The 22204-nt window shown below is 42.8% G+C and overlaps 1 long non-coding RNA gene across 1 annotated transcript in view; it reads right to left on the bottom strand.

Annotated features, from left to right (window-relative positions):
* LOC121365932 overlaps positions 1-21840 on the bottom strand; it is a 32617-nt gene extending 10777 nt beyond the window's left edge. Inside the window, exon 1 of the long non-coding RNA XR_005957108.1 lies at positions 21615-21840. This is a non-coding gene — a long non-coding RNA (uncharacterized LOC121365932). The remainder of the gene's footprint in view (positions 1-21614) is intronic.
* Between the last annotated feature and the right edge of the window lie 364 nt (positions 21841-22204).

Here is a 22204-nt window from a genome sequence, read left to right as displayed (position 1 = left end):
GGAAAAGTGTGTGCTGGCCAGGGTAACTCCTGTGCACTGGGGACTGCACGGGTCTGGCCTTTCTCCTCAACTCAGGTTGCACCCACTTTGTTCTAAGTTTCCCCTGGTGGTATCTCCTTTGATAGACAGTGGGCAAATATTAAATTTTACCTCTGTGGTTTCCAGGTGACTCTCTCAGGGAAAGTTTACTGGAGCTTTAATCTTCCTGAAATGGCAGCAAGACTGAATAACCACTTCCTCTCAGCACAGCTGAGGAACTTGAAACGTGCAGTTGTTGCAAAAGGGTGTGAGGACACTCTCCCTCCTGCCTCTGCCCTACTCCCCTGCGTGCACCAATGTCACTTGTTACACACACTGGGCAGTAACAGGGTTGGGAAACACTTGAGCAGTAAAAGCCACTCTGACAGCCTGCAAAGGCAGGCCAGTGCTACCTTTTACTCTTCCCTGCAGTCAGCTTGTGTCTTTGCACCCCAGCAGCTGCAAATAACCTAGATGGGGCATAATCTATACCTGAACCATAATCATAATCTATACCTGAACCTCTTTCATAGCCTGGGCAACTGAATGATTTTGAGACAAGCCCAAACAGAATGCCTGCAAATATTTCTGTTTTGCTGCAATAATGCAAAGTAGGAAGAACAGACAATAACTTGTAACAGATGTTCACAAAACTGATCTCTTAGATCGCTTCTGTAACCACAGGGGCACATAATGTTCCCAGCATCCACAGAAAAGGGCCCCAATGTCTATAATGAGAAGTTGGGCTTGTGTAACTCTTCAGCAGTTCTTCAGAATCTTTGAGCAGCCTTCTACAAGCTGGGGTTCACGTTCTTAAAAGTGTTAATATTAAAATGGCTCATGTTTGACTGACTTTCAAAGTTCCAGTCTCCTCTATGTGACTTTCTACTTAAGGAAGGCAGAGAGCTATCACTTGTTTAAATTCTCCTTGTCACTTCTTAAGTGACAACACAGGGGCAACCCTGAAGTGTTTCTAGAGATGGTGCTAACATAAACCAGAACAAGCTTTGTGCAAAGAGTGCAACTGTTTTGACATCATTCCAATGAGACAACCCTGCAATTTAATGGAAAAAGACCTGAGCAGGATACACTAAAAATCTCAGCCTCAGGTAACCTGTACAAACACTTTATATTGTCACAAGCTACAAACTCCACCGAGGCTTTTTTTTCATGTTTTCCCACATTACTGAACTGTTTATCCTCCCCTGCTTCTACACTCAAGTTCTCTTAGCCAGCTTTTGCCAGGACCAGCAAGTTCCCTCCACCTGCATTTTTTGGCAGCCACAGATTCGATGTACCCAGGCTGAAGAGGCTACTCTGGGGCTTCATGCACTGCTGCAGTTTAAGGCTGTGCCCACATTCAGAGACAGCATACTTAAATAATTACAGTCATCACGCAACTTTTTAAGTGCGCCATATAAACAACAAAATACAGACCCCCACCACCTTTGAAAGCTATAATGACTAAAAATCCCAGCTACAGAACAGATAGCAAGTCTCCAGCACACCCAGCCCCATCCTATCACTTGCTGTCCACTAACAGGATGTGGTTCAAAACATATCAACACATCATTAACACCTATTTCCAAGCAGGCATGGTTTGAATAGTGAAAGTTCAGCTACAAAGGAGTTTAGGGAGCACCTGTAGTGGCAACACCACCTGCAAGTCATCAAGAAGCTGTTGAGGCCTTCAGTGCACCCAACCAGTACAACCTGTAGGTACACAGTTGTTTATCCTGGTGCAATGACTCCAGTTCCTGATGCAATGGCTCATGAGTCAAGATGAGTCTGACCTACACAAGAGGCTGACAGTCAAAGCAAGCAATAAATTCAGACTCCAGGGTAAGCAGTCCTTCACATTTGAAAGCCAGAATCTCTTCCAAGTAACATCTGTGGACTACAGGTTTGGAAAATAACACTTTGGGTGTCCTGGAGTTTGGGATTTCCGCTCCAGCTCTGCAAGTTAGAGGTCAAAGAGGGAAAAGGATAATATAAACACAACAAAAGGCTGTAAAAGCTTATGGATTTGGAAACCAAGACTGACCATAAAGGAAGGGACTTTTAAGAAATAAACAGCAGAATATCTTTTAAGCATCCATTAAATCAATAATGGAAAATTCTGCATGTATGCAAGAGTACTTCAGAGAAAATAACAAGGGCATGGAGCCAGCACCTAAAGGAAACACAGAAAGAAACTTACTGGAACTTCTGAACAAAGACAACAGGTCTAGGCATGAATTACTTGCCTAAGCCAAATTTACGACTGCCACAGTAAATGGAAAGTTTTCAAAATCCATATAATAGCTGAGCTTGGGAAGAGGAAGGTCTGAAGATCTTGTAGTTCTACATCCCCTACTCAAAGCAGGGTCAGCTAGAGCAGGTTGCCTGGGGCTGTGGCCAGTTCAGGTTTTGACCAACTCAAGGATGAAGAATCCACAATGTCTCTATGCAACCTACTCCTGGTTCAATCACCCTCACAGTAAAAAAGATTTCCTTATGCTTAAATGGAATTTTACATTTCAACTTGCGCCCCCTCGCTCTCTTGTTTTGTCACTAGATACCCCTGAGTAAAGTCTGGACCCATCTTCCATACTGCCCCCACATCAGGTGTTTATATGCATTTGGAAGATCCCCCTGAGTCTTCTCTTCTACAGGTTGGGCAGTCCCAGCTCTTGCCTCAGCTTGTTTGATGGATGCTCCAGGGCCTGAACTACCCTGGTGGTCCTTGGGTGGACTCTCTCCATGTCTGTCTCATACTGGGGAGTCCAGAACCAGACTGCTCCAGATGTGTCTCAGTGGGGCTGAGCAGAGGGGAAGGCTCATCTCCCTTGACATGGTGGCAGTGCTCTGCCCAACAGCTGTGCCTGGGTACAAGGGACACACCATGGGCTCATCTTCAACTTGCCTGCCAAGACTCCTGGGTTAACCTGAGCTTGAGCTGTTTGGCACTGGCTAAGAAAGGGAGAAATGAGTCTGTTTTTTATCCTGCCCCTCCTCTCTGACCCAAATCTTGAGATGGATTTGATGTATTAATTTATTAACTATCACATTCAAAGTATTCAAGATCTACATAAATAAATAATCCATGGAGGTACAGAGGAGACAGTAAAATCTCAGCTAAAGCACCAGACAAAGACCCTTATCTCAGGAATCAGTGCTGAATAATCAGAAAAACACACTTAGCAAGGCTTTTAAAACAAGCACTTCTGGAAGTGTTTATAAGAAAGATGACAGTACATTGTTGGCAGGGATGGATGGTGAAGAGGAAGGAAAGAAATCTTCCACTTAATTTTGGCAGACTACAGAAATTACTCAATTCAAATGCACAGGCTTATTTTGAAAACTCAGCTAACAGACTGATAGAAAATGAAAGAGCCTTGAAAACCTGGGAGGTCTAATGCAGGGCCCCATTTTATAGCTAAGATCCCCTAAAGCACAGCAAGTTAAAATCCTGATAGAACAGTTTCACTACATTAGACTGTATGTCTGAAACTCACAAGTGTCCACACCACATTTAGGACCCTGATATTAAACTGAAAGATGAAAGCAAAAGCAAGGACTTCGACCATGACTGAGAGAAAAGGACTGAAACTTGACAGAAGTGCAGAGTTCCTGCTGTTCTGAACAAAGTCAGCTGTAACAGAGCAGAAAACAAGCACAAGTGATAACAAGGGACCATGAATTTAAACTAGGGATTCATGGGATACATCAGGTTTTTCAAAGTAACTAGGCTGCTGCTAATCATCAAAAAGTTTATATATTAAAAAAAAAAAGTTGAATTTTTAAAATTCCCAGAGAGACTCAATCTTGTTTGGGAAGTAACAGATGAAACTCCACAAGCCCAGAAAGGACAAACATCTTAAAAATTACAACAAACTAACTTCAATCTCCCCTCAAAGGAACAAGCAGATGATTTTTAGGTGCCTGACAACAAGGACGTGGTTTCTTCTTGACAAATTAATGTTGGCTGCTATTCATGGTTGAACTGCTGACTGTTTGTTTCCTCATTTTTCAGTGTAACAACAGCCCTGGTGAGCAGAAGAGAAACAGTAGATATCATGAAATACAATGAGAGTTTCAATGCCTTTTTCACACGACATTTCAGTAAGTAAACTCTGAAAAACATTGTCTTCTGGGCTGCAAAAACTGATGTGGGAGAATATAACAGCAAGGCTCCTTAAACATTGGTCCTGAACATGACAGTGAGATATTTTCATTACTGCTTGGGGATGGGACAGAGAAGATGTATTAAACACACATGCAGATCCCAAATGCAAATAAGGTGCCAGTGCAAAGGTGAAAGGAATCAGAATGACTTTGGCAAATAGATGGTTTGAAAAAAGCTGGCAATTCAGCAAGTACAGACACAAATTTACATTGTCTGAGGAAAACAAACTGCACAAATATGTAACAAGGAATCATTAATGGGCTAATTCCTCAAAAAGGATCAGAGGCTGGATTGAGCCATAGGCTGCTGAGAATAAACCAGACCTGAAAATGCAAAGAATAAAGAGAAAAGCTGTCAGCTGGATGTGAAGAAGTCTCTGCTCTGCTTGGGGTTAAAGCACAGCAGAAGTACCACTCTGTTTTGAAAATTGTACATCAAGAAAAGTCTGGGGACAAAAATAAAAAATATAATAATAATAGTAATAATAATATTGGACTAAGAAGCACAGGACTTCAACGAAATAGTATAAAATATGACAGCAGAGCAGAAGACTGAGGGACGTCTGGCTACATCATTGTAGGAGGCAAGGAAACCACCACCTCTTTTGTGTCTTCAGTACAGTAAATGTCATTTGTTTCGCTGACTACCCTGATCAGAAAACTCCATGCAGTGTCCAGTTGCTCCCTGATAAATACTCTACCCCATTTTCCTGCCACTGAGCTGTGTTACTTCCCTCCTACACAGAGCCTTTGCAGCCTGTGGAGCCTGCTGCAGCTCTGTCAGCTGGCAGCCCTGCCCTGCTCTGTGGGAGCATCTCCAGGCATTCCCAGGGATGGAGCAATCCCTCCCTCCATTGGGAGGACAACGTGAGGAACTGAGGAACACACACACAAGCAGTTACCTCCTGCCATGCTCCCCTCCTCAGTCACAACGTGCATCATGACTTTTGCAACAAACCAAAGCGAAACAGCGCCGTGCACCCCCTGCCATGGCTGCTCACTACATTGCCTGCAGAGAATCCAAAATCCATGTACATATATGCAGCAGGAGAGTGTATATTTGATTAAATCATAAACATGTGTGCATTTACATCTGGTGGTAGGGCAGGAACCCTTTCCACTGCTAAGAGTCAGGCTGTTCAGGGATGCCTCTTCCATTCCGTCCTGATGAAGATTTTCCACTACAATCCTGGCAGGGGCTCAGACAGACTGTCTGGAAGGAGACCTGAAACTGACTCACCTGACCACAGATGGCCCCACTCTTAACTTTGACCTTCTGGTTCACACAGCCTCTTTCCTTCTCTCTCTTATCTCCCCTGGTAGAATCAACAGTTCAACTGAGGTTGAGTTGCAATAAAAGCTTTTTGGTTCTGCTAAGTTAGTTTGCTCCAACAACACCAGCTTTTCAAAACTCCCAGCTATCTCCAGGCCAGGTACTTTCACTTCTTTCAAACATCTCATCCTGATTTCATTGATTCCTCAAACATTTTTATTTGGAAATCACTTGGTTCCATGTTCTGTGAATGTCTGGGAGCTGCATCACTTGCATGCATCCTCTAATCCAAGGACATAAAAGAAACAAAAAATTTTGCATCCCCATTACACTAGTCAGGACCAGAGATATTATAAACCCCATGATTCTTCCAGCTTCCTAAAGCCTTCAGCTACACAATTTCAAGTTGTGGTCTCATGAAACTGCAGGTTTAGAAGAAGCTGCAATGCCTTTGCCAGCTCCTCAGTTCCTCTTTGTGCCCACCTCCTCCCTTCTCCACCCTTCCAGGCTTAACCTTTTGCTCCTTTTTTTCTTGGCTCCTGCACAAGCCTTTCCACTAAGCACCACCACCTTAGGGGTGACTGAAATACGGGCTCCCATTGTTGGACTCAGTAATTGTGTCATTTGATCAGTTCTTCTTGCTCCTTGACACAGTGGTAATGAAGTCACCTGAATATGTTTAATCTGGGCTGGGCTTTAATCAGCACCAGTGACTAATGTACAACAATTGGAAACTGGAAAGAGAAAAGAAAAAAAAAGTACACTCCCTGTGCCACCCCTCTATTTGTAACAAAATAAAATCCCTGATCCCAGTGAACAAAGTTCCTGGATTTTTAATGACTGGATCCAATTTCTCAGGCTGTACTTTCTAAATGTCAGCCTCACAGCAGCAGGCTTTAAAAAGAAACTCACAGTGCTTAAAGCTCCTGCTGCTGCCTCGAAACACAGCTGAGACTGGAGTGACCTTACATCCAAGAAGCCTCCACTGCCAGGGACTGCTCAGCAGCTCCAGCAGAGCAGCAATGGGGTTTCACCACCCACAGTGTGGGTGAAATGGGTCAGCACGCAGCAGGATGCAGACAGGTCTGCAGCAGCAGAACATGGGCCAACTTTGGAGCTTCCCAGTAACCTCAGCCTGTCCAGTTTGGTGCTGCTGAAAGAGTGCCCAGCATTGCTGCAAGCAAAAGACAACAGAGAAAGGCAGTGAATTTATGGGCAAAAGATGAGTGGAAGGGCTGATGTGGAAGAAAGGCCGAGAAAGCAATCCTGTCTTTGGCATGGCTGGTGAGAACAGCAGGTCTGGCTTTACCTCCTGCTTCCCTGCAAGTGCAGGCGGCTGTGGGAGCAGGGAACAGCCAGGGTGCTGCAGATGCACTGCTACAGCCATGTCCCAGCTAAGGGGAGGTGCCTCTGGCTGCAGCCAGGTGATCCAGCTTCAAAAGCAGAGGTATCACACACCCGAAACCAGGAGATACCTGCCACAGGGCTGTCTCTCCTGATAGAAAAGAGAACACTTGCAAAGGCTGAGAAAAGTAAATAAAAAGGGCTGGAGGTCAAAACAAAAGAATAAAAATCAAACAAAACAGAAGAAAACACAATGAATATGCAATGCTGGCTTTGTATTGCAGCCCAAATACAGTATGACTTCACACAGAGACACAGCAGAGGGGCTGGAAGGTAAGAAAGTCCAGCAGAAATGAAGTTAAACAAGCAACTAAAGACTGATGTCACCTTTGATATTATTTCAGGAGAAGGGTTATAGAAAGATGGTATTTTTCACTAGACCAGCTAATACCTTGGACAGAAGTCCAAACCTGAGTCCAGAAATGGGCAATGGAGCTGGTGAAGGGTCTGGAGCACAGGTCTGATGAGGAGCAGCTGAGGGAGCTGGAGGCTTTCAGCCTGGAGAAAAGGAAGCTCAGGGGGGCCTTGTCACCCTGTCACAACTGCCTGAAAGAGGCTGGAGCCAGGTGGGGTGACAGGGAGTTGGCTCTTCTCCCAGGTAAACAACAACAGGACATGAGGACACAAAGCTGCACCAGGGGAGCTTTAGGCTGGACATTAGGAGGAATTTCTTCACAGAAAGGGTGATTAGACATTGGAATGGGCTGCCCAGTGAGGTGATGAAGTCACGTCCCTGGAGGTGTTTAAGGAAAGAATGGATACAGCACTCAGTGCCATGGTCTGGTGTTAGGTCACAGGTTGGACTCAGTCTCAGAGGTCTTTTCCTACCTACTTGACTCTGTGATTCTGTGAAAGCAGCTATCACTCCCCTTCAGTTTAGTCTGAAAGAGCATTTTATTCTTTTCCACTTAACAAATGCAGCCTATGCCATCTCTTTGAGACAGCGGAATTGGCTTTCCTTGTGGTAAGGCTGAAAAATTACTTAAATTTTCCTTCCAATTTTTCCAAAAAGAAAAATAATAACTATTTCAGAGTAAGATTAGTGCTTTAGAACATCTTAAATTTATTTTACAAATTCATTAAAAGCTTCAACAATAGTACTGCAGTAATTTTCTTATATCACCTTCCACAGTTTTCCTTAACAGCTACATTTCTAGGCATATATGTGGACTTTCCAGTACACTTGAAAATGACCTGGTGCCCAAAGGTTTAATAGGATCAATGTTACCAACACATATCATTGACCTTTAAAGCTTCTTTTTCTTTCTGCATTCCCCCAAACCCAAAAGTAGTTCGAACTAGTAAAGCCAAGGATGAAACTCCTCAGTTGCTGCAAGTGTCACAGCACTTTGCATCCCCTAAGTGTAATTTTGGGAAAGCTTTTGAAGTCAAATTCCATGCATACAAAACAGATTGGACTGTCAGGACCAGTTTCCTGTTTTGTTTCAGCTCCTCTTCTTATAAGCAGAAGAAGAAAGTGATTTGTTTTTATAATACTGGGAATGATTGATATTCTGAAGCAGAGCTCGGGTGTTTTTCTTTGGAATCAGAAAATAAACAAGAACTACTTTAGGGAAGATTTTCCTTTCCATTTCTTGAGATTTGTGTCATTTGGGAGGGGAGAGAAGGAAAACAGGCATAGAACTTGGAGAGGATCAGTTTAATAACAATATAAACCCATCCTCTCCCTCTCTGGCAAGTCAGCTTCTGTAAAAATCACAGGTCCTACCTTAACTGATATGGACTGGCACACCACCCAAGCACAGTCTGAGCTGGTGCTTATAGGCAGAGTATCTCTTGTGAGTCATTCACAAAACATGAAGTCCTTGGCTGTGTCCAGATTAGTTTTAAGCTCCCTGAACAAACCAGGGCAGGGATCAGGCGCCTCAACAAAGACAAAAAGCAGCTGGGAATTGGAGAGAGAAACCAAAGACATTGTGCTAACTTATAAATCCATACCTCATCACCACTGAGCAGCTTGGGTTGCCTTCCAATAAATCACATAAATACAACATACAAAATACATCAGAAGGGAACCAAATACATAAAGAAAGGCTTTAACCTAAGGAAAGATTAAATAAGCTCAAACTTCTTAAGTGGGAAAAAAAAAGACTGATGGGTGAAGTTTATCAAATCAGGAGTGAGCAATGTGGTGAAGGAAAGATTAGTACATACTGCTTTTCATAATGCAGGGATTCAGTATCAAATCAAAATAAATCCCCAAACAAACCCAACCCAAAAGGTCATTTCATAACAAAAGGTATAATCAGACTTGGGAACTCACTGCCATGGGATGTTTTGGATGGCAAAAGGATAAATGGATTAAAAAATGATTAACTGAAGGAAGAAAGGTCTATTTGCTTTTAAGCACAAGTGTGGATGTCAGGATCTGGCTCAGGAAGTCCTTCAATCACTAACTGACAAAAGCCAACAGGGAATCCTCAGGGAAATGAAATTAGAAAAAGAACAAATACATGCTCATCAGCATATTATTCATTACTGCCCTCTGTCAGAGTATGCTCCTAAATTCTTTATCAGTTTTCATATTTTGGCACACAAAGAAAGGGAACAAAAATCTGTACTTCTTGTTCTGGGATATTCCTACAGAAATTCCATCTTGGCCTGGGGGTTTGTATAATTTATTTTAGTCCTGTTCACTCCAGCTCTATCTGGGAAACTGCCACACAAGAGATAAGAAACCAGATTTGTAGATAATGCAGTTCATTTTGATGACTGTAAATCATCTGCTGGTACCCATCTAACACCACTACAGCCCAAATACCTCAAGGACACTCTGAAATTACAGGGTGTCCAATGTTGTGTAATGCTCTTCTGGATCCAGAGGTCACTTACCCAACTTATTTCTGTAAAACACACCAAAAGGTCCAATTCAGCTGAAAGAATAGACATCCCTATGGCATAAATCAAGCAGAAATAATTGGTTTTCCTCCTTCCTTTAAAATCACTCAAAAAATTCTAATATTTATTAGAAACAACCCAAGACCTGAAAAATTACCAGTTAGATTTTCTTTATTGTAAGCCACCTTCAGGTAAGTTTATCCAGCAGAAAAAACATTTTGGTTAATGTTTGCCATTCAGCAGAGTGGTTCCTGGCACTATTAGCACAAAGCAAGGAGTCCAAAAACCTCCAGTTTTGTACCACTGCAAAGGTACAAAAAAAGGGGACTTTTTTTGAGGAATTAATTGTAATGGCTTTACTATAAACACATCCTTTGGTGAAGGTGCTTGGAAGCAGTGCCCTTTACAACAAGTATACTTTGACCACAGTCTGATTATCATGGAATGGTTTGCATTGCAAGAGATCTTAAAGACCACACAGTTCCAATCCCCTGCCACAGGCAGGAACACCTTCAACTAGATCAGGCTTCTCAAAGCCCCATCCAGCCTTGAACACTCTCAGGGAGGGGCCACTCATAATTTCTCTGGCCAATTATGTATCTTGGTATCTCTAAAAAAAGACAGAAGAGTTCAAAGACATCTGTGGCACAACACATCCCTCTCCACCCATTTTACAGAGCTGTACAGAGTCTCTGAATGGACTAGAGGAACCTAAACCTGAAATTTTTAGTATGCCCTCACATCCTCCACCCCCAGGATTTTTTCTGTGAATGCCCACTGAATAACCTGGAGGAAGACACACGTATTGTGGTTTCCCATCTCTGCAGCAAAGTGAAATTCCCTTTGGTTAACCACCTGCTAGGCTGTATAACATGGCATTTACTTCACAGTGAACCTTAACCAAAAGGCACACAGACACCACAGCTGTGTTGGGTTCACAAAACTCCACCACTGGAGGTTTTTACTGTTGAAAATCCAGGGATTTTGCATCTATTTGCTTGAGAAAAGGAACTGCCTCCTGCAGTTCTCTAAACATGCCCTCGCTTCACCCCCACCAGTTTTACCCGGGTACTTCTGACCACGACGCGCAGGCGCACAGAACGTTCACTTCCTTCTCCGGCTCGCTGAAATTCCCTGATTTCATCACAGCCCGCTGTGACAGCCAGGACATCGCACAGGAAGCCAAGAAGCTCCCTTGTTAATGACAGCCTGAGGACAACCAGCTGCCTGGGAAATCACAACAAACACTCTAATTTATTCAAACAAGATTTGCAAGCAGCCATGCACATGCGTGCGCACAGAACACACACATTTAGCATGAAACCTGGGGGGACAGATAGAAGAAGTGTTTACTGCCACAGCTACAAGCTTGTCCTAGAACATTGCATTTTTAAGCTTTCCATATCACAAAAACTTGCTGAAATGGGGAGCTTTCACCCCATCCAGCTTAACTTTTATGTGACCATGGGTTTTCAAACCATCCCAGGAATGAAAGTGCAGCACTAGAATGCCATTAATCACTTCAATAGCACAATGCCTCCATGTTACTTAAATTGACATATATCTTATCTCTAATAAATAGGTTAAAAGCTCCCTCTAGAAATTATAACAATCACCTCAAGTGATATATTTCAGTACTGACCTGGAGAAACCACCAATAACACCAGGAACTGAAACACTGAAATTGGGGCTGAGGAGACCTAAGTAAGGGTTGGGGTGGGTTTTCGTCCCATTTAAACAACTTTAACATATCTGCACAGTGAGTCAGGAGAGCAGGAGGGAGTCTTGAGGTGTTCACCTTTAAAAAGCAAATTACCAGCACAGGAATCTCATGCAGAAATACCATCTGCTTGTGTTATTACTCTGCTATCTACTGTTGAGCAGCTCTGCTCATGTCTGCTCAGAGAAACCAGGAAAAAAATCTCAGCAGCACTACTGGGAACACAGAGGGCCATATACAGCTCTTCATTCCTGGAAGATAAAGTGTACCTCTGGAAGTGTTCCAAAGGGCATCTCTAAACACACCAAGGCAACATAACATTGCAGGGGCAGTTTCATTCATCCAGAGAGTTAACCAAGCCTCCTCCTCTCACCAGCCTCCTCTGGTGATACAGGAACAGGAAAGGATTTCCCACATTTCCTGCAAAGGAACGTCACTCAAATCTGTTCCCAAGGCAGGAGTCCTGGTGTCCAAAATAAAATCCCTGTGCGTTAAATGCTGTTACAAAACCATCAACATTCGTGCAACCCCAATGGGCTGGCGTCACTCTATAACCAAGAGGACTCACAAGCAATGTGGAAATTCCATCCTTAGGTCACTGACTGCGACATCCTCTGGCAGTTTTCATCACTGGTACCTCACGTCAGAAAAAGAAAAATCTTTCATCCCAGAGTGGCCTCTCTTATGGTTTGTTACTTGAACTCTTACACGTACAGTTTTTTTTTTGGTTCAGTGTACAGCCAGAGGGCCAAGAGGTTCTTTTTCCTTTTAAGCAGATCGTAAAATTCTTCTGGGTTTTTCCCCCAGTCTCCCCATCCAGAAACAGAATTATGTACCTGCAGTCAGAGCTGCCATGTGCCAGACATTCTCTTACAGTCATGTGGCCAGTCTGCCCCATCACACAGCCATGTGGGTTTTGTCACCTCTCCTGAACAGATTTCTGGTGCTGCTTGTCCACTCTCTGTGACCAGGGACTGCTTATTGAAAAATGCAGGACAACACACAGCAGAAGTAGAAACCATGAATGGGCTTCAGATCATCTCTCTGAGACTATATTCAGACCATCTTTCTGAGCCCCAGAGACAGAGGCTTTAGAGATGTAGGGCAGTGCTGAAGTATGAACAATGACAGACCATGGCTGCTGCATTCACTACATCAAATCACACTTGCCCCATACAAGTTTCTTCTTTCTCCTGCCTTGGAATTCTCATACTTTCACACTGTTTCCTTTTTCACTCTGGATGAGCCGCTAGTCCAAGACAGAAATGTACATCGTAACAACCTCTAACTCTGCAAAAAGTCAAGGGCAAGGATTAGGGAGAAAAAAATAGAATGAATGAGTGAATGAGAAAAAAAATAAATTAATGAATCAGAAAAATACAAAGAATGTGTTTTCTCTCCTTACATGCATCACAGCTCTTAAGCTTCTATGCTCCATGAGTGTTAAATCCAATTGTTTAGGTCCTTTTCCTTACCAGCAGAAGAGAAAATGAGATTGGAGCTTATGGAAGACGCTGTGTGTAGAGAACATCACTCTCCAAACGTTCCCCAGCCCTGAAACAGCGAGGGCTGAAAGGTGTCCTCCAGGTCAGCAAGTTTTGTGCATGTGCTCACAGCTTATCACTGCTCATCACTGCCCTGGGAAGGCAAACCTAACCACCTCTCCACCTGAGGTTCTGCCTGTGACAAGCACCAGCAGGAAAGGCAGCTCTGCAACCCCCACACAGCTTCTTTCCCGTCTCCTGGAATGAGAGGTGAAAAGTTATGCTTCCAAGAAGGTATAGAGAAACAACAGAATAGACACTAGAGAAGAGGAAATAAACCCCTTCATGGAAACATAATTTATTCAGCATACAGGAAAAAAAATGCAGTGTCATAGTGATCAGGCCTTAAGAGATTACAGAAAAGGTATTATTTATGATAGGAAATAAATACTAATTAAAAACTGGTAGAAAAAGTGATTTGTTATGTGGGCAACATTTGTTATGTGAAGCAGAATTTGGCCTTCCACTAACTTTCTACAGATCTTGAGAATAAAGGAGAGAATGTTATCAGTTCAGAAAACGAACTGTGAATGTTGCATAAATCAGAGGAAAGTTGGAAAATTCAGATAAAGTTGAAAATTCTGAGAAAACCAAATTAATCAAATGTGACAGCACAGGAAGAAAGACTTTCAACGGATAAGCTGGAGTGTCACGCAAAGCCAGTTTCTTAAAACCTCATTGTTTTATAATAAAAAATTATCTTACTGTTCCATGAGGATGTTGTCATTTCTGTGCAAATATTCCTGAATGCAAGAGGGGGGAAAAAAACCAAAGATGCTTGTTAACTTCTGGACAAGTCAGGGTAGGCATGTTTTAAGTAACTCCTCGTTCCAGTTCTAACTTGTTGCTAACTTACTACGGTACCTCTTTCGGGCTTTACTCAAATGGTTCCTTGTACCATGAAAGGGAACTCAGGGGTGGTTATCATCCTTTACTAGCCTGAAGAGTGAATACAACACAACTTGTTTTTTCTACAACTTGTGGAACAGGGAAAAGATAAAACTTTGTTAATCCTGGTCCTATGGAGAGTTACAATTAACATCAATGATGCATGTCTTTTTGTTAAAAAATAGTATTTGAAATAGTTTGATCAAATATGAAAATCACCATTACTGAGAAGGATATTTTCAGTGATCTTTTGTTTGTGCTCAGTACATTACTAGCCAATATAGCAGCATTACCTAAAATCAGAAGCAGCATGTTAAAAAGGATGCCTGACAGGTAGCACTACCTTTAGCTGAGAAAACCCCCATCCAACCATAAAGGCTTGTAGAGAACAAAGATGAATAAAGAACATAAGTATGGATACCTGGCACATTCCCAAAGCAGGGCACCACTAGTGTAAGTGGAAGGAATCCCCAGTTCTATACTGATGTTAGATGAGCTGACATCCTAATAAAAATAAAGAGCCACCAGGCAGGGGAAAGAAAAAGATGATGACAGTAGACAACAAATGGCAAGTTCAAAAAGGTTCCAGACAGCAGATGAATTTTTTTTCACTCTAATCAAATCCCAGCATGACTGACACATGACCTCTTCAGCACACACACAACCTGAACAAGAACTCCTGCCCTTTTGGAGTTCACTCTGATGAAGGTAGAAGCAATACTTCTCTCCTCACCCCAGAAAAAACACCTACCTCAACAATTTAAGAGGAATAGATATGAGCCTAAAGAGCAGTGGCCCTTTTTGAGGCAGAGACAGTGGAACATCTTGGGATTTCCTACCCAGCGTGTGCACTCCCACTGCAAAGCACTGAAATTCTTAGGGCTGTCAAACTGTGCCACCTATGTGATCTACGAGATGGTTTTGGGGAGGGGGTGTGTGATAATTCTGCTGCTGTGCTTTGGTTAAAGATGGTTTCCTGTGAGGCTGAGCCTTCAGCATACAAGTTTCAAAAGAGAGGACAAGAAAAAGAAAACCAAAAAACCCCAAAAACTGACGAGCAAGCAAGACGCAAGCTTGGACTCTCCAGGAAACCACAAAATAACCCCTCTGAAGACTGCATGAGGTGCTATTTCTGTACCTTTATCATCTTCTAAGGAGACAAGAATGGAGGAGGAACAGCTAGAGAGGAGAGCTGAGCCTGAAACCAGAGCTGAACACATGCTGAGCAAACATAGGCACAAAGGAAAGAATGACCGGGGAATGCTGAACCCTACTGAAGCCAATGGGAACTTCAGCAGCAGCTTCATGGAGCTGGGGCCACATATAAGAATGACAATCCTTCTAGACAGGAACAAAGATAGACACTGGCTGTCAGCTTCAGAGCCATGCATGGGAATGCCCCTGTTGAGATGAGCAAGCAGTGCATGAACGGTGTGCTGGAATTACCAAGGTGGTTTGAGCAGGGTTAGGCCACCACAACCAGACTGTGGTTGAGGGATGCTGTTATTTTAAGCAGGTCTTGTGCACAGCAAGGAAGATAAATTGAGTGTGTAAATTACTAGTGGGATATCATTTGTGCATTAGCTATACAAGCCATCACCACAAGGGTTTGGAAAGCAAATGGTCAAGAGCAGAGATTGGCTTCAGCCCTGGATGCAGCAGAGATGTTCTGTATCTGCTCCAGCTCAAAAGCTGCCACTGAGAGACACATACCTTGAAAATGTAACATGGGAGTATGGCATCAACTGCTTAATTTGATTTTAACACTTAAAACCAGGCAACATTTCATAAAAAGATCAGCTAGAAGAGGAAAAGCATTTATATGAGACTAATGGCTCTTAAATGACAATGACCGACCTTTGCCTCTGGTGTGCCTCAGTTCAAATTCATTATCTAGCATGAAAAAACACAGAATACTGCATTCATTAGGCTGAACTCCAGTGTTAAATGATACCTGAATTTCTGGAAATCACAGGCACCTAACAATCTTCAAATTATGTTTCTCTACTAAGCATTGGAGCAGATTCCAACCTTAAAAAATGAGAGATATCGGTTTAAAGACCATCTGACCAAGGCAAAACAGTGCTGGAAATTATGAGAAAGCTTTTCCTCCATAATTTTGAAAATATTAAATAAAAAAAGCTCACCTAAATAATGAAGTCAAAATATTAAGTCAGAAAGTCCTCTGTAGCAGGTGACAGATGTATGCTGTAAGAATTGAAGCATAGAGCATTTTTCAGCAGAACTAACACATTTCTAAAACATCTGTTTTGAACATTATAGTCTTTCAGCTAAGTGACTGCAATTCCAAATAGATTCATGTTTTGCATTTGAATCACATGAAGTTTTGTTTTAAACTTATATTCACAACTGAATTAATGGTAGCAAGGTAACTTCTGCTTTTTAGAAAATCTTTTGTTCCAAGCGAAACAAAGCTATAGAGGGGAGAGAAGGAAAAGTACCTTTTCTTCTCATTATAGGAAAACGCTCCTTAGGAAAAATTATTAGCCTATATTAACACAGACACCACTAACTTGATACACGTGCAACCTCTGTTTCACTGTTGCTACAAAATTATTTAGTCTGTGTTCAAATAGGCCTCTGGTTGGAACACAAGAGGAATACATTGATAAGATAGAGATGCTCATGCTCTGATACTGACTGACTACTGCTTTCAGCCAGTCACTTAACTCTTATTTACTCTCCTGTTGACCTTACAAATGTCATGCATGCCCTCAGCATCAATGTGTATATGAAAAGTGCAATCTAAGAACAAAACAATCTTATCACACCACTTCTTTTTTGGTGCTTGTTTACTAGCATGAACTATGCTGAAAGGTTATTAGACTTCCAAGTACAAGCACTTTCCAAGTTAAGAAATGACTCTTCAGCAAAGCATCAGTTCAGCTCTTTCACACCCATGCTATGGCTGTATTTTTATAACCATGAGATTCTTGCTTCACTGGAAGTGTAAGTGGACTTAGCTGGGAGCAAGACTTGTGCAGTGAAGGAGACATTGGTACACCAGACATTCTCCACATGGAGGCATGCCACAGAGAAAAAAATCCTAGGAAAAATCCTTCCTCTTTGCTGGTACATCCTGTCTTTCATCTCCTGAAATACAGAAGCTCTGTATTTGCCTCATTTGAGGAAGAACTGAACCAAGGCTGAAGCACAGGTATATTATGCCTGCAGCAGAGAAGCCATCTGGATTTGGGCTGCTTCTTTATTCCTTTGGCCTCTCACTGTGCCTCAGGTCCCCTTGCCATGGCACTGGTATATTCTCTGGCAGCTGGGCTTCCTTGGCCCCTTATGAGGGGTCATAAGAGACAGAAGAAAGCAGCAGCACACTGAGGACAAGGCTCTACCTCTGTGCTCCTCTGCAGAGACTGCTGTGTCAGGTGGGATCAGAGATACACAAGAAATGCACAGGAGTGGAGGCACAAGCTATGAGATATACAGCTAATGCTCCAGGGGATCAGAGAATGCAGTGTAGCTCAGAGGGTGAAGCTGGCTTGGCAGTGGAGAGGATAAAGCTTAACTTAGCAGTGGGTGTGGAAGGGTATGTGTGCCTAAGAATGAATGGAGCCAAAGCTTGTTTTATTAGACCTGGGTATTTTAAAGTTACTTTGGACTGAATACTCTGTTACCACAATATTGTTACCATTAATGTACACTGTGACTTGTCAGGTCATGTTTTAAGGAGTCAGAAGTTTAAAAAAACAGATGAAAAATATTACTCAAAGAAGAGGAAAGGAAACAATGGTTTGCATGTAAAGCCTCAGTGCCCATATAGGACATGGGACAAACAGATAAGGACAGAGCATTCTTTACTCCAGAGATCAGAAAATGACCCAAAAACACTGCTCTGAAAATCTTTAACAACAGAAACAGGGAAAAAAAACATAATTATTATTTCATCAGAACATACATGCCCTTCGATAAGTGGTAAACTGAGGAAATTACAGTAAGATGTTCTTGTCCTATCAAAGCCTGTGAAAAACTCTAGTCCTTGTTGAAAAGGATTCCACTAATAACAGGCTGTTTATCCATGTGTGCCCAGTGACAGGCTGCATGCAGTAATATGACACAGCAAGGCACTCCTTCCCAAGCCTTTACAGCTGCCACCAGACTCTGACCCCTTTTATTGCAATGTTTTCACCACCATCAAACCCTGCAAGACACAGTCTGTTGGATATAGGCAGGTACAGTAAAGGAGAGAATAAAGCTGAGCAATCTGCTCACAGCAGCTGTACAGCCCAGGGACACAGCACAGCTCTAAGAAAGAGTCTCTCAAACCATGTACAGTAAAATCCCCTCAAAGAGAAGTTACTGAGACACCTCAGCCAATGAGCACATCACAACTTCCACAGCTATGGAGAAGTGCTCAGGGGAAGTGCACACTGAGCTCCAAGCAATTGTTCTAGGATAGTTCCTCTTCAGATAGTTTTGGAGCTATCACAGCCTGGGTGGAATTCACCTGAAGAACCCTGGACATGAAAAAAAATTACTTCTAATCATCAATAGCTGCACACATCTCAGTAGAGATGAGGATGTGGGAGGAGGGAACTGCAATCTTCCAGCTTCTGAGAAGAGAAGGAGGAAGTACAGGGCCAATGCCAGCTGATTCTGCTCCCTTACATTGGAGAGAGGAAGAAAGAGCTTCCTTCCATTCTTCTTCATTGGGACTAAATCTCAAATCCACTGTGGGACATTCATAGTGCACTGTATGGAAAAATGATGAAGAAAAGCAAACTCTGCTTGAAGAAGGCTGAATAGAAGTTATTACAGAGACAGAACATGTGTTTGTGCAAGTGCATTAAGTAGGTGAAAGAATGTATTAAAGTAAATCATCTGGAATTCAGACCATTTGAAAACAATCATAGAGAGTGACCAACCTCTAAGAGGCAGACTAGATCATTGTTCAGGTACACAAACCTATGTCACAGAAGTTGAGTATGAAAGAGCTAGATTAGAAATGCCTGTATCTCCTACTGTGTGCCTCACTCACTTGTCCCAGAAAGGGCTTATGAAAGGTTTTCTTCTCAGGATTCACAGGACACAGGAATTACATTCCTGACATTTCCTATACAAGTGGAGCAGCTTCTTTGCTTCACAAAAAGATAAACATTGTGACACCAGAACCTGTTCCACAAAAAAGGAAAATTAAGGAACAAATAGTAGCCAGTAGCCTACTCTCTTCCCGAGACTCCCCATTCTCCAGGTGTGGGCTATCTCTGAAGGAGCTGTACACAAAAAATACTGTGAAACAGAAGAAACGGGAAGTCTGTGTGCAGGCACAAAACCATGATATTTTTAGGAGCTGAGATATGGTGGGATAGTTTGCATGATTGCATTGCACGGATGGATCTCCAGGAAGGTAAAAAGAGAAGAGAGACCTTGGGCCCATGTTCTTGGCAAAGAAGTGGTGTTAATGTGCAGAGCTCTGCAAAGCAATAGATGACAGTCTGATCAAAAGCTTAAGGGTGAGGACAAGAGAGGAGACCAACAATCAGAATAGCACAATCAGTCTGCTACAGGCCACCAAAACCAGGAGAAAGCTGATGAAATCAAATGTCAGCAGCTGGGAGGAGAAGCCTTTTGACTGCAGGCCCTGTTTCTCTCAGAGACAGGATAAGCGGGCAGAACCTCAAGGGGTGCCAGGGAGGCTCAGGCTGGGCATCAGGAAGCATTTCTTCACTGGAAGGGTGATTCAGCATTGGAACGGGCTGCCCAGGAAGGTGGTGGAATCACCATTTGTGAAAGTGTTCAAGAAATGACTGGATGTAGCACTCAGTGCTGGGTGCTCAGTCAGAGGTTGGAGTCCGTGATCTTCGCAGTCTTTTCCTACTTTAATGATTCTCTCTGTGGGGTTTCACCATGCCAGTATCTGCCTGGGAGGGCAACAAGGAAGGATGTAAGTAATCTCAGAGAGCTATCCAGAAGGGCACCTTGTTCATAAAAGTTACAGACAAGTCAGTTAGGACAGGCACCCCCTGCTCAATCTGCTACTCATTAATGCAGATAAACTAGCTGAAGGTGTGAAAGTTGATTACAGCCTTGGCAGCAGCAGTCCTGAGGGTGATTGAAAGATCCTGAAAGAAGTGAGTAGATGGGTAGCAGAATAGAGACCTTGCACTTTGGAACAGCAGATCTATGCTCGTGCAGGGAACTGGCAGGCAGGATCCCACTGGAGCTAAGAGGCCAGCTGATCTCCAAGAACAAGCACTTACAGCAGAACAGACCGTCCTGATGTGCAGGAAGTCAAGCAAACGTGGCAGGCAGCCAGCTCCGCCCAAGGGGGAATTCCTGACTGAGCTCAAACGCTAATAGGAAGTGTACAGGAGGTGGGACTGGGGACAGGCTGCTTGGAGTACTGAGACAATGCCTGAGCACATAGAAAGGCAGGAAAACAAAAGCTTATCTGGAGTTACAGGGAAGGTGTGCTGAATGCAACAAGAAGTATTTCACTAGTAAGGAAAACATTGATCCAAGGGAAAGAACACAAAACCTCCCACCAAGGTATAGAACATCTACTTGGCTGGGAAAGTCTGCTCCCAGATCTCCCTGAAGGCAGGGGCCGAGTCTATGCAAGTGCATTAGGGGCCACTTCAGCAAACGAAGCATCATAAAAGGTAGCAGGAGGTTGGACTAGATCACCTGGGGATGTTCCTTCTAACCTGAATCAGCTGTGATTGAAACTCCCAGGGATCACCATTAACTCTTTTGCTATCCAAGGAAGAAACAAGGCAGAAGTGTAATTTCAGTCTATCATCTTAACCACAGCTATGTCAAAGCTAAAAATCAGCTGTATTTCAAGACAGAAGACATAACAATGCATACCCAAAATGTTGATTTTAATTGCACGAACAGTTCTTATACACTACTCTGTTAGATGCTGACAACTCTAAAGTTATGTTTTCAGACAGCAATATCTTGGATGAGAACAAGATGGGGCCAAACACAGTGCTGCCCTCTAAACCATATCAGAAAAGCGGATAACATCATTGTTTCACCCATTACTAAAGAGTTGACATCAGAGATTTGGTGGCTCAAATTTCATCCTATTATACTCTAATATTAAAAGGTCCCCAAGTGCTTAGAGTACATCACAGCAACTACTAAAACAAAACAGAGGAGGGAAAAGCCCCTACAGGGGCACCTTCCAGTGGAGTACAGTAATAGCCAACTTGAAAGAAAAACAGAGACAGATATATTAGGTCTGTGAAGAGAATAAACCAGGAAATTATTATGGATTTAAATAAAACATCAGTTTATTATCAGGTCTCTGCAAAGGTCCCTTCACTCAGCTATAAGCCAGGCAAGTTCTTTTACATGTTCCAAATTCATTGCTACCTTGCAAACACAGAAAACCACCGTTTCAATTATGATTTTAAAATAAAACAAGATCAAGCACTAAGACAAGACTGCTGCAACAATCAAATACCAGCTATACAATTAGTGCCAGTGCTACAGCAGGAGGGAGCTGAGCAGTAACAGGCTGTGCCTTTGGACAATAAAGCTTTTGAAGTTCAAGCCTTTTTCAGACATGCACTCAGAGATGTTCACGTTAATGAACTGAAAGTGACAACTTCCCATCGGTGCGTCAGATGGACTTTTTCTCAAGCAGTGGAAACAATTGTCTAGGCAGCCCTTGTGTGGGGCTGCAGACACCAACGAGCTGCTAAAGTACCTTTTATAATAAATTTGAAACTGTGAGGAGAGACCATTCATTCTTTACCTCTGAATCAGGAAGTCCATTCATTCAAGCGACCGGCAGCTCCTGCAGCAAAACACACAACATTCACACCATCTCCACCACTCCTCCTCCGGACATGAACTCACAAAAAGCCACTCAGAGGCTTCCTCAAGCCCACCTGGAAAACCGGCAGGGGCTTTTTGCAGATGTAGTTTATGGTACTCTAAGGTCAACAGCTAATTTCAGCTAGGGAAAGCCCATTGGCATTTATTTATTATTTCCTTAATGTAACTTGAGTAGGTTATAAAGGGAAAGACCTGACACAAGCATGATGCAGCCAAAACGAAAAAACAAGGCTCCCCATCAACAAACCAGCCTGAAACAGTGTTAACAAACATATCACATCACATGCCAGGTTAATACAATATTCCACCGCAAACAAACGCTACCATTACAATGCCTACACCATTATTGTCACATAGTGGAAAAATATGCCACAGGAACATGATCTGTAGGCTGATGTAAACCAGGTGCTTCACAATGGCAATGCTGTTTTGTTTCACTTTGAAACTCTTGAAATGCATGGGTTAACCCCCATTCTCTCCCCAGAACTTGCTCAGAAGCCATAAATA

Source organism: Pyrgilauda ruficollis, unplaced genomic scaffold (assembly GCF_017590135.1).
Source record: "Pyrgilauda ruficollis isolate IOZ18807 unplaced genomic scaffold, ASM1759013v1 scaffold1, whole genome shotgun sequence".
Taxonomy (NCBI): Eukaryota; Metazoa; Chordata; class Aves; order Passeriformes; family Passeridae; genus Pyrgilauda; species Pyrgilauda ruficollis.
This window is presented reverse-complemented; position numbering and strand designations above follow the sequence as displayed.